The 12,662-nt window shown below is 47.6% G+C and overlaps 1 protein-coding gene across 2 annotated transcripts in view; it reads left to right on the top strand.

The window, feature by feature from the left end:
• The first annotated feature begins 7,529 nt into the window (after positions 1-7,529).
• DRD2 (dopamine receptor D2) overlaps positions 7,530-12,662 on the top strand; it is a 71,331-nt gene continuing 66,198 nt past the window's right edge. Inside the window, exons 1-2 of one of the 2 annotated variants that reach the window (XM_082749001.1) lie at positions 7,530-7,663; positions 9,064-9,244. The gene's annotated coding sequence lies outside the window, so the exon portion shown is untranslated. Of the gene's footprint in view, positions 7,664-9,063; positions 9,249-12,662 lie in introns of both variants that reach the window. The other variant, XM_082749000.1, reaches the window with a different exon arrangement.

Below are 12,662 nucleotides of genomic sequence, written 5' to 3'. Positions count from 1 at the left end.
TTATCACTTGAGAAACCAGTTACTGACCATCTGTGATGAGTCAGGTGCTGGAGTAAGCAGGGGACCACAACTCTCTGACTTCAGAGCTTCTGACTAGAGAAGGAGACAAAACTTAGAGTCAATCCACCAATTAAAATAAACTCCTGAAGAAGCAGTAGCACACAATCCTCTGGAGGAAATTATATTTGAGCGTAGACTTGAAAAAGGAGGTAGGAGCAAACCGGGAGGCAGCTCAAAATTTCTGAACCAGGGAAGAGAAGAGGCTGGTAGAGCACTTTGGAAGGTCTTAAATAATAATTTAGAAAGGAAGTATCCTCTCTATTTCTATTCAGTCAAGGGGTTCTTCCTTAAAACTATAAATGGGTGTTGCATTTTGTTGGATTTTTTCCATATCTGTTGTGATAGTCACATGAATTTTCTCCTAATCCTATTAATAAGGTAAATTAGGTTGATTTTTTTTGACGGTTGAATCAGCCTTGTATTTTTGCTTTAAGCTATACTTATTCGTGATTTATATCTTTCAATAAATTGTTGAATTTGAAAATTTTTTGAAAATGTTTACACTTATGTTCAAGAGTGAGATTTGTTTATTATATTCCTCTCTTTTAATATTTCTGTCAGGTTTGGATACCAAGGTTATACGTGAGTTGGAAAGTGTTCCATTTTTTTATTCCTCGTAATTATATAAAAATTCAAGTGTTTCTTCCATAAATTGTTGGCAAACCAAATGATAAACCGTCTGGATGGGAAGTTTTACATGTAGAAAATTTTTTTTTAATGGCTAATTCAATTTTTTTCATTCTTATATAGAATTATTCAACTTTTCTTCATAATTTATTTAATTGAATTATATTGATGGGAAAGTTAATTGCTTTCAGTTTTCACTGAAAACTGAAATGGAGCATTTCACTATTACAAGGAATGCTGCAATGAACACATTTATACAAACATTTTGCAAATACATATATTTTTATAAGGTAAATTCTTACAAGAGGAATTCCTGGATCACAAAGTATGAACATTTTTAGCTATGTTTGTTTTGATATCAGAGCTTCTCCTGAAGAAGCAGTACTGGGGAGAGACGTGCTCTCTGTATTAATTATTTACTATAGATAACAAATTAAGATTTGATGGCTAAATATAATAAGAAGCATTTACTATCCTCACAGTTTCTGTAAGTCAGAAATTTGGGAATGGCTTAGTTGGGTGGTCCTAACTTGAGATTTCTTATGAGATGGTCATCAACATGTCCGCCTGGGCTGTGTCATCTGAAGGCTTGTCTGAGTGTGGAATATCCACTTCCAAGATGGTGCACGCACATGGACAGTGAATTTGTGCCAGTGTCTGACAGACGGCCTCAGTTTCTTCCCCCATGTAGGCTGCTTGAATACTGTCATAACATGGCAGTTGAGTTCCCCAGACAGACAGACAGACAGACAGAGGAGGAAGCAGCAATTTTGAGCTAGCTTTGGAAATCACATACCATCTGCCACAGTCTGTTCTTTAGAAGCAAGTCACTGATTGATTCTGGCCCACGATGACGAGAAAGGGAATTAGACGCCACCTTTTGAATGAACCAGTGCCAAAGAAATTGTGAGCGTATTTTAAGACCATTAGAGCCTCTCTGTAAGCCTAGTTTAAGTGGATTGATCTCCTTGGCATGAGCCTTCCAAAAAAAAAAAATGTTTCTAAGATGAAGTTCTCAGCCTGCTGAAGTCATGGCAAATGGAATCAGCAGGTGTGAGTGTAGAACTGGGGCTACAAGCTGTCAGGCACCTGCTGTTCTTTGTGTCCAGTGTCCTTAGTGTCCTGGTGACTACCCAGGCTCAAGATTTATGTCTTAATTATGTAAATGGAGTGATTATGCCATCAGGGGCTCTGGTAAGCTAATTACTGAACAAGAAATCGATGCTGAAGTCAAGATGAATGAATCCCAGGGCTCCCAACACTCTGACTGTAACTGCAACACTGAGGAGCTCATTTCCACAAACCATGCCCGAGAACTCAGAGGGAAGAAGGCCTTTCTTACAGTGATTGATTCACTGAAACCCTGTCCAAGCTTCCTTCTCTCCTGGATGCTAGGGGCTAGAAACAATCCTTAGCCATGCCTTTCCCATCCTGTGGCCACCTTTGCACTTACCCAATCAGCCTGTAAGGGCTCAGTGTCCAGGAGGGGGCCGTGTGGCTCATTATGGCAGGAGGGGCTTTGGACAGGCCATCAGCTCAAATGGATGTGACATTTGCATTGGGAAGACTGAGGGAGGGTGAGAGGCTTTCACTGAGGCCCCTTTCTTTCCCATTCTCCTCTTCACATGAGATGTCTGATTGTCTCTGACAATGGATGAGACTGGACAGAGAGGTCCCCTGAGCCAAAAGGCCCCTGGAGGCACAAGAGCGCCTACTCTTCTCTCTATCCACGCTTTGCCCTCCCCCACTCCCACATCACAGGGCTCTGGACTCTGTCTCTTTTGTTTCATGTGGCCATTTCCCCCATAATTCCCAATTGCCTGGTCTTGCCCTCAGCTTTTACCTAGTGCTGCTACAAGAAACACCCATGTGCAATCTGGTTCTGCAATTACTGTAAAAATACTGTTGAGGTCCATGACTGGTACGCCTGCAACAAGACGATGAGGGAGATTTGTCTGGTGTCCCAGAATTGTGGCTAAGGTCCAAAACAAAGCAGCAGACAAGAGACACTGAAGAGGGGCACCTGGGTGGCTCAGCGGGTTAAGCCTCTGCCTTCAGCTCAGGTCATGATCCCAGGGTCCTGGGATCGAGCTCCACATCAGGCTCTCTGCTCAGCAGGAAGCCTGCTTCCTCCCACTCTCTCTGCCTGCTTCTCTGCCTACTTGTGATCTCTGTCTGTTAAAAATAAATAAAATCTTAAAAAAAAAAAAAAAAAGAGAGAGAGAGACACTGAAGAACTTGCTTTCTCAAGATGGCTGCCCAGGAGCAGAGCCAAGACATCTGGCAATAGGACAAAGTAGTTTGTAGCCACGGCTCTAGGAACCAGCCTGCCACCTTCAACCCATCCTGACCCCTATTCCTGAGCTCTTGCTTATACAGGGAGAGGACTGGGCAATGTGGGGAGGTAGCATCAGAGGCTCTAGCTTCACAGTGTCCATGGTGAGAGGAAATTCCCTTTTCTCTCCATTGGAAGACATACGTTATCACAGAGACCATCCGTTATTTCTGGGTTAGAGATTTTTATAAAAGGCCTATGGAGGTGGCCCATGACAGAGAAGGAGAAGGGGCTCTAGAGGTCTTTAGAAGGAAGTACTTGAGGTACCCCTTTTCCACATTCCCTCAGCCCTTGGAGAACACAGATTAAGTCCACAGCATTTTCTAAGGTTACAGCTAAAGGAGTGCAGAATAAGGAGAGTGAGGAGCTGTCGTCTGCTCAGATAATTGTCATAACAAGTGAGGACAGGCTTCATCCAGAAAGGGTTGAGGGCCATAGTCCCAGTTGAAGAGGGACTTTGGCACTTGCTCTCTGATGGGGTCCTTGTATGAGATGAGACCCATGTTGAGTTAAGCATTAATCCAAAATTAAGCCCCCACATGGAGAATGGCATTTCAGAAGGCCCACTAGTCTCACATGAGAATAGAACCAGGCCAAAATGGGAGACGTCTTCTCGCCACCACTGGTCCTCCACCATGCTGAGATGCCTCCCACCTCCCTATCTTCCCTGCCTGCCCCTAAGCCAAGAAAGCTAGACACAGAAGAGGGAGGAGAAGGGGCAGAGGTGTAGGAAGAGCCCACACTGCCCCCTCCATCTCCATGTCCCGAGAGCCTCAGTCTGTCTGGGGGATAGGAAGGAAGAGCTTTGAATCAGATATGGATTCGGACTTTTAAACTGACTCGACTGAGTTTTTAATAACTGGAAGTGACAGGAACGTTCACCCTCTGCCCAAAATATCATTAAGTGATGGGGAAAAGGGATTCGATAGAACACAGCAGAGAGCAGTGACTGGAAAAAATTAACTTTCGTGTTTATACCCTTCTGAGTTGAGACTTTTCAATAACCCAGTGCACATCATTCCAGTCAGTGCTCCCTAAATAAAACGCTGTGCAGGGAAATTACTCTCAGAACTTTTGGCTACCCAGGGCATGAGGAAATGAACACACACACACACACACACACACACACACACTGGAATAAAGGTAAACTGGGAAGGTCTTTGGAGGGAGCGATGGCAATATGTGTCATAAGCCTTGAAAAGTGCATGCCTTTGACCCAGCTGCGTTGTTCTTAGGGATAGTGTATTTCTTGTCCAATGGATTTTTATGGAGTACCATAAAAATTTTTATGGGCACTGTTCAGGTGCACTGACCAAGACAGACTGGATTCCAGTCTCTATGGACATCACGAGCTGGTGAAGAGGGGAGATAGGGAAACAGGTCTGATTCCTGCTCTAGTAGAGTGACACCAAGTGGCGGTGGCCAGCGCATAAGGGACAGCTGACCCAGTCCGTGGCGGCAATGGGGATGACGTGGCATCAGGGAAATTTCACCTAAAGCAGTGATGTCTGCAAGATGGTTGGGGAATAGCTCCGTGTGGGGTTTCAGGTGGAGAAAGAATGTTCTAGGCTGTAGGAAAACACAAGGGGCAGAGAGAGCACAGTGTGTGCAAGGAACCCAAAGAAGTTCAGTTTGGCCAGAAAGAGAAGCAGGAATGAGGAGCCAAAAAGCAGGGAGACTGGAAAGGGAGGTGAGAGGCCCTAAGGAAATAATAATACATAGACTCACCGAAGCGTCAGCCACGATTATGAGATCTGAGCTCTGATGTCAAACAAGAGCTTCGCAGTGACTCTAACAGCACAGGACACTGCACAGCTATGAAAAGATGCTGTGGAGGAATATTTACTGGCACAAACAGATGTTCAACAGGATATCATCAAATAAAAAAATCAGGATATAAATTGTGTATGTAGTAGGCTCTTATTTTTATTTTAAAAATTATCCAAAGATTCTGGGAAAAGTATTTCTCCACAGGTGCTAAGATTATGGATGAATTTCATTCTTTCCTTTCTGCTCAGTTGTAGTTCCTCCTGCAGTTGATCTGCGTGCAGGAACCTCGCGTGCAGTAAAGGAGGGAAAATTATAAGAGGTAAAGTCACTGAAAACATTTAGTGCTGGGAAAATCCTAGTCTCCTTGATAAGTATGAAGTTATTCAAAACTGAGCTGGGGAAGTTGGAGTAAATGCACCTGAAATGGGGTACTAATTTTAACCCTTAGGGGTTTCAACTAATTCTGCAGCCTCGTTCAGACTGTCCCCCCACATGCACGTGGCCATTCCCAGCCCCAGGCGGCACCGGCTTCTCACCAATGTCTCCAATTCTTACTCACCTTGCATAACTGAAGTTTTATACCCATTGGAGGATTTGCAAACAGTTAAGCTCAAAACTTTATACTGAATTTTATTGAAGGCCTTATGAACTCCAATGAGTCACACAGGCATCTTCTGCTGGTCCTACGAAGCTACCCCACTGGGTTATGTGCGCACAGACACATCTAGCATTGTGCACATCTGCCAGTGTCTTATGGAGCCTTGTGAGGTTGAGGACAGAGAAGCTTGTGGTGTCCTCTCTCCCCTCTGATCGCAATCCTTGTTTTAGTTATGATGTTTCCTTCTTGCCCTAGATGCTTGTGATCTACAACCATTTGATATGCAGTTATTACAGCCAAAGAGTTGCCATTCAGAGTCAGCTCTTGGAGTTCAAGCTGACCCTTGGACAGGATGTTTCCCCAGCCATGGAACCACCTACAGCAGACCTTCTCTTTTCCGTCCCTTGAAAGCAGGATGCCATCCCCTTTCCATTCCTGTGTTCATGCTGGTCCTTTCCCCAAGAATTTCTTCTCCATACTGCTTTGAGTCTATCCAAATGTGACCCATCTGTCATAGCCCAGCTCAGGTGTCCCCTGTGTGGAGGCCAACCCCGCACTTCATTTACAGATGGACTCTATGGACTTCAGGGAAAGAGCACAGGATCTGCTGTCTGTTCAGCATTTTATTGCCATCAGGCTTGTAGTAGGACTTTGATAAATATTTGGCAATACCGAAGAGTTAATTACAAAATACGGAAGTGTTAACAAGACCTTCACAGGTGAAACATGAGAAGCATAGAATGGAATGTTACTTGATGAGTAACAGGGAAAGAGCACAAACTCTGCCCAACCCCCCCCACCCCGAAGCCCTAAGATCCAAGTAGTAAGTAGTGACTTCACTACTTACGGGTTGACTGACCTCGGGAAATTTACTTAACCTTTAAGAAATTCAGGGTTGTTTTTGTTATTTTTTTTTCTCCAATGAGATGTTGTAAGGATTATAAAATATTGTAATTTAAGTCCCTTAAGTTACCAAACCCTACATATATTCAACAAGCAGTTATGAAGCACCAACCATGCAGCTGATGTTAAATTAGACATTACCCAAAGGCTAGTTTTGTGATAACACTCAATTATCAATAATAGTCTTCTGGGGAACTCAGCAAGTAACATTCTGCTTTGTACTTCTCATGGTTCACTTGTGAATGTCTTATTAATTCCTCCATATCTTGTTCAGTTAATTTTTCTGTATTACCAAACATTTATCAAATTCCTACCACAAGCCCCCCCCCGGGGGGGGGGCGATAAAATGATGCCCAGGAACCTGCCCTCTGGTTGTTGTCATCTGGTTTCTTGTCCCTGTACCCCAAGACCATGAGCTTCATGAGGCTGACAGAGCCCATCCCCACCTTTTCCTACTCGTGTCCCTGATGTCCAGCTGCAGCATGGGTAGCACTCAGTATTTGCTGAAAACAAAACAAAGCAAAACAAGAACCCTGGGAAAGCAGATTCGGGGCAGTAGTGGGAGCAAGCCAGATCACAATAAGAAGAAGCAAGAACAAGAGGTAGGTCCTGGGACCAGTGCCAAGAGACACTTCTTTCGAGCACCTTGAGAAGAGTACAGCTGAGAAGGGCAATCACTAGAAGAAGACACACGGACTGGGGGTTTGTTCTGTTAGCTGGGAGAGACTTCAGCGTGTTTAACCAAGGATGGAAAGGTCTGGACGGAAGGAAGCAGATGAAGATACAGGGGATAGGTTCCGTCCAGTATTGCTGCAATCACGGGGTATAATAAACAACACCGAATCTCAGCGGCTTATGGTGAGAACAAACATTTCTCAAACATTTGACTCACTCGTGTGTCTGGCTGTGCATCCCGCTGGAGGTGCGCATATTCGGGTCGGCTCCATGTGCCTCCCAGCCGCCTCGGGCCCGTCAGCTGGCCAGGGCGTGTTCTCCTCGTGCTGCTTGCCGGCAGAGGCTGAAGCGGAAGGAAACACGACCGCCTCTTAACGCCTTGGCTGGGAGCAGGCGCGTCATCACTCCTGCCCACGGTCACTCCGGCCCACAGCGGTCCGCTTCTCGCCGTCCACCGGCGGGGGGCGTATCCTCTGCCCACAGTGCACCATGGCAGCCAGCGGGCCGGAAGCAGCTGCGAGCCAATCAGAGAGAGGCGTGCGCACCGCGGAGCATGCGGGCGTCACGGGTAAGGTGGGTAACCTGCGGCCTGGGGCTGACAGGGAATAAACTACCCGCCAGAGAGCAGCTCGGAGCAGACGCCGTGGAGTCCGGGCTAGACCGAGAAGGGGGCGGAGAGAGCGGAGGCTGACACGGTGAGTATGCCGGCAGCAAGACAGGCCGACAGGGCGGAGGCTGGGAAGGGGCCCAGCAGCGGAGGGACAGACTAGAGCTGAGAAGGCCAAGTCCGACAGAGTGCTTGTGCGAGAGCCCTGCGAGCTGCTGACTAGATCCTGGCCGTAGCCGGGAGGGCTGCGGTTGAGAGGAGGCGGCCGACACCACCTACAGCCGAGGTGTCCCAGCCCTGGGAGGCAGGTGACCGGGAGCGCCCGGTGTCGCCTCAGAACTGGGGATGGAGGGGACTGTAAGGCCGGAAGTCGCCAGGGCCTGGAGACGACAGGGGGGCGACGGGGTAGGGACACGGGCTCCCGGAGGACAGGCTGTGCCAGGGAGCATGGAGAAGGCCATCCCCACCTGCTGACAGAGACGTTTCTGGGTTGTGGGAAAAATCGCAATTCTTGATGGAGAAACCTGCAGGGGAAGCAGCATTTGGGGCAAGAGCCAGGTTTCCATGAAGGCAATAGGCAAGTTTGTTTACTGGAGTGAATTCTACAGGAAACCATGGGGATCCCTTTGCCACAGAGGAAGCCCAAGACAGGGGAGAGGGCAGACCCGCACAAGGCAAAGACAGCGTGGACGTGAGGCAAGGCCAATCTGCTGCGGACACAAACTGCCAGCTGTTTCTGGAAAGAGGGCGTTCCAAGCCAGGAGAATTTATTCCCAGAACACTCACCATGTGGGAAAAACAATAAATATCCTTGGAGGATGGGCGGTCCTAACTCATAATAAACGCACAAGGCCCTTAAAAAATGCTTAATAAAAGGAATAAATGTAAAAAACAAAACCAACCAAACAAAAAAACCCGAAAGCGAACCAAACAAACAGTAACCCAGACTGGATCTATGAGCCACCATCTCCCCTATTAGAAAGGGCAATGGATCTAATCTTCTGGCCCATGCAAGGAAAAGTACTTTGCTATGCCATAGACGCTGACCCCTCTTGCTTCCAAAGCTTGGGAATTCTCTGCCCAGAAATGTCAAAACCTTTGGCTATGGGTTTTGATTTCTCATTAACCTTTATAGGACACACCTTGATAATTAATTAAATTACACAATTTTATTTACCAGGTCATTCTCTCCAATTAAGATGGTAATTAGCTCCCATGTTCTACCGGGCATTTACTAGCCTCTCTACGAAAACTTGATGGCTCTACGGAACTTGATGAAATAATCAGGACATGTAATCATAGTAACAAGGTGGGGAGCCCCATGGAGGATTTGAAATGTCTGACAGTAGACTGGAAAGGAATGGGACTTCAGGGTAAACACAGACCCCGTGCTGACTGCCACAGAACCAGCGGCACTTGAAGGCAAGCGTGGGCCACCTGGGAGTTTTCGAAGACTTGGAGCAAACTGGGCATTTTTTATCTTGGCAGATAGTGGAACCAAGGAGCTCATATGTGCACCCGTGTGGGCACTGCTGCTTGAGAGCATGATGGCCAACAGCAGTAGCAACTTCAACAACTAGTCCTCGCTGTCAGGGGCTTACTGTGCGGGCGGCACTGTACTAGGGATTCACACTCATTAAGACAGCTGATGATTCCTGACGTCTTGGAAGTAAGTAAGTGTCATACTCCGCTAGATTTTACCGACAGCACAACTGGGGCTCAACAGGGTATAGTGACTTGCCTATAGTCCCAGGGCCGGTCAGGAGCAGAGCTGAGACTTGAAGCCCTGAGAAGAGACATGCTCGTCCATGTGGCATGAGATGTTTTGGCTACAGTGGCACCTGTCACAAAAATGGCTTGGATCAAGGGCAGCAGCTCGGTGACCTCTGCTTTGCGGTCACCCTCTCCAGTTCTCCCCACATCTCTCACTCCTCATGATCCTCTCTCCCATTGAGCGCAGACATGGCTTCATCCTCCTCACCGCATGCTCCAGGCAGCTCCAAAGTTGATCCGAGCTGGTATCGGAGACAAAGCCTCTTTGCCTTTCCTGGTGTAGACGGTCGGTAAGGACATGCATGAGCAAGCTCTGGGCGTGGGGTTTGAGGTCTTTGAATCCGGTTCTCTCTCTTCTGGCACTTCCAGAGCCCCTTTCACCATGTGGGGGATCTGAGTGTTGGGAGGATGAAGTGAAGTGCCATTGTGTGCACCATAGGGCCAGCCGCAGGGCAAGTCCCCGGGAGGTGTTTGCTTCCTTCTTTCCCAAATGGTGACTGGCACATTTAGACTTGGATCTGGGGCAAGGATGGGTTTCTCATAGTCTTAGATAACTCCCTGGTGGAGAAAGATAAGGACAGAATAGCCTGGATCCCAGGGAATACATGAGGAATCTCAGGGTCTAGTGGCAAGTCTCCACTCTCTCCAGTGACAGGAGTGACAGGTATGGTGAAGAACAGCCCAGTCACGTTTGGTGAGGCCCCATAGAATAGAGAGGCAAGGAAGCCAATTCTAGAAGCCACTGAGAGCCCGGGGCGAGGGTGACCCTGGAGATATTTCCAAGCCTGTATGGGCCAAGGTGATCCAAGGTGAGCCTTCAATAACACTGGGATGAAGCCTGTGTGCTCGACAAACAGGATGTGTCTTGCTTGGCCTTTTCATTATTTTCCATTTGGTCTGTGTTTGGTTTTCTTCCAGTTTTTTTAAAGTTGCAAAATACCAACTTATTCTGAGTTGATTTGAGAGGAGAGGGGACTGGAATGTCCACATCAAAAAGGAAGGTAGTGGTGGGGGGAGATTAGAGTGGCCTGGAGGCCAAAAGCCCCAAGGATGATGAGCATGATGGGGGGAGATTGGCAGTAAGCCATGGAGCTGGAGAAACCAGAAAGGGGATGTCTTAGGGACGGAGGTGAGGTGACTGGGAAAGAGTCAGTGGTAGACTCCAAGGGTCTCTCCTGTCTTGGCTTTCACACTTGGCTTGGGAGGTTAATGCAGCCAAAGAAAGGAAACTGGGAGTCACCTGGCATGAGCCAGAGGTATAGTACATTGGGCTGTGGATTATCATGGGCTGGTATAGGAGCATGAAGACCCCTGTTGAGGCCAGCCTTATTTCTGCTCAGAGCATCCCATCTGAGGCCTTTTAGGGAGCTCTAGGCTAGTCACATGTGAGGGTCCTTGATGTAGTCAATAGAAATGTGTCCTGGCTAGCTTCAGCAGGTTAGGAAATTGAGTAGAGGAGAATGGTGGGCTCTCAGAACAAAGACCTCAACTCAGAAGATGGGCAGTCACCAAGGCAGCTGTGATGAGAGGAAGGAAGGAGACATGGTAACCTTTAGCAGGAGCTGTCTATCTAAGGCATCCAAGCAGTCACTGCGGGACACCCCAGCTACCCCACGAAGAACTCCTAGAGATTTTTCACTGTAGAGTAAGGGCTCTAGGGTCAGAGTGGAGATGAGAGCATGCAACTGGCTGAACCTAGGTCCCATGTCAATGCCCTGCCTGCCAGGAGGTGGGGAGAGGAAAGATCCCTCCTCTCCTGTAGGCTATGGGTGAGACCTATGGCTGGTAATCCCATGGAAGAGTCTCTCAAAGGGGGAGCAGGATTGGATGGTGGACACCAAAGGTAGAGTCAAATTCTTTGACAGCCTTGAAGATGCTCTCTACTTAAATTAGTTTGAACTGTTTTCTCCTCTACTGAGCTTTCCAGAACCTGCAGCATTGTTTAGTCCCATGGGGGTCTGCCCTTGGTTCTCATTCCTGACTATGACGGGGTTCCCTTACCTTGTCTTGCTCTCCACAGCCCCTGTCCTGAACCCTGGGTTTTTACTTCAGGTATTCTGCTAGTCTGAGTCTTGGCAGGAGACAGATCACACGCTCAAATGGGGTAATTCAAGAAGAGTTTGGTAAAGAAGACTGTTAGGAAAGTGGAGCTGGAGTGTAGAGAAACCAGAAAGGATAATGTAGCCTCTCAGGACTTGTGATAATGGGGCTCCGTTATCACTAGAGGGGCCTGGAGGAACCAAGGGTTGGAGGGGAGCGATTAGCAGGAGGGAAACAGAGACAAAGGTAGAGGCAGAAGCAGAGAGAAGCCAGACCAGAGCACAACTGGCTGAGCAGGGCCTGGAAAGACCAGCAAGGGGGTAGGGCAGGTCTGTGGGTCAGGCATTACAGATGAAGGGAGCCCTGTGGGCATGACCCTGGACTTGAACCAGGAACATACATCTAGAACACAATGGGCAATTCTGATGTGTGAGGACGAAAGGCATTTCTTTAAGTCTGAAAAAGGCATTTCTTTAAGTCCATCTCTCAGTGTGTTCCTGCAGCAGGAGGACCTCAGGTCTATATTGCTTCTCCTCCCTCTTCTGATGCTTCCCTCACTGGAAGAAGGGGTCAGGTGCTGTTTTGGCTTTCTCCAGTCTTTACAGGCTTGTCTTAAATCACTGGCCTGCAGCCTAGCTCCCCCCACCAGCTCCCCAAATCTGTGGGCAGACCCACCTGCCATCAGATTTGTCAGAGCCCAGGTGGCAGACCTGGAGACCCTCTATGGGACCTCACAGAAGCCCCTCTGTCTTTCCCAATGGCTCCTTTCCCTTCTTCCCAGGTGGACCCCAAACACTTGGTTTCTATAACTGTAATAATAGTCCTCTCTCTGAATAACTTACCCTCTCTTCATGCCTAATTACCATGTGGCACAGTAATGATACATATAACACTAAATGTGTCAGGGTAACTCTGCTACGAGTCTTGTTTCATTATAACAACAAACTGGCTTTCCTTAGTGTCTCACCTGTCTAGGCCTCAGCCCCCACATGTACAAAAGGAGGGATTTGGATTAAGTTAGTGTCTCCCCACCTGGTTGGTGTTTTAGAAATATGGACCTGTAGCCCCTACCCCCTAAATTCTGACCTAGTAGGTCAAATCTGTATTTTTTTTCTCTTCATTTCCCAGATCTTTCTATGGTATCCAATTTAAGGACTGACATTTGCGAAACTCTGGAGCAGATCATCTCTGTGACACTTTCCCCAACTCATGTTTTCACTCAGTGATCATATACTTCAGAGGGGATGCTAGCAGAGATGAGGCTGGGACAGAGG

This window comes from Mustela nivalis (assembly GCF_964662115.1).
Source record: "Mustela nivalis genome assembly, chromosome: 9".
In the NCBI taxonomy this organism is placed as follows: domain Eukaryota; kingdom Metazoa; phylum Chordata; class Mammalia; order Carnivora; family Mustelidae; genus Mustela; species Mustela nivalis.
The sequence above is the reverse complement of the archived record's forward strand: the minus strand, read 5'-3'. Positions and strand labels throughout refer to the sequence as shown.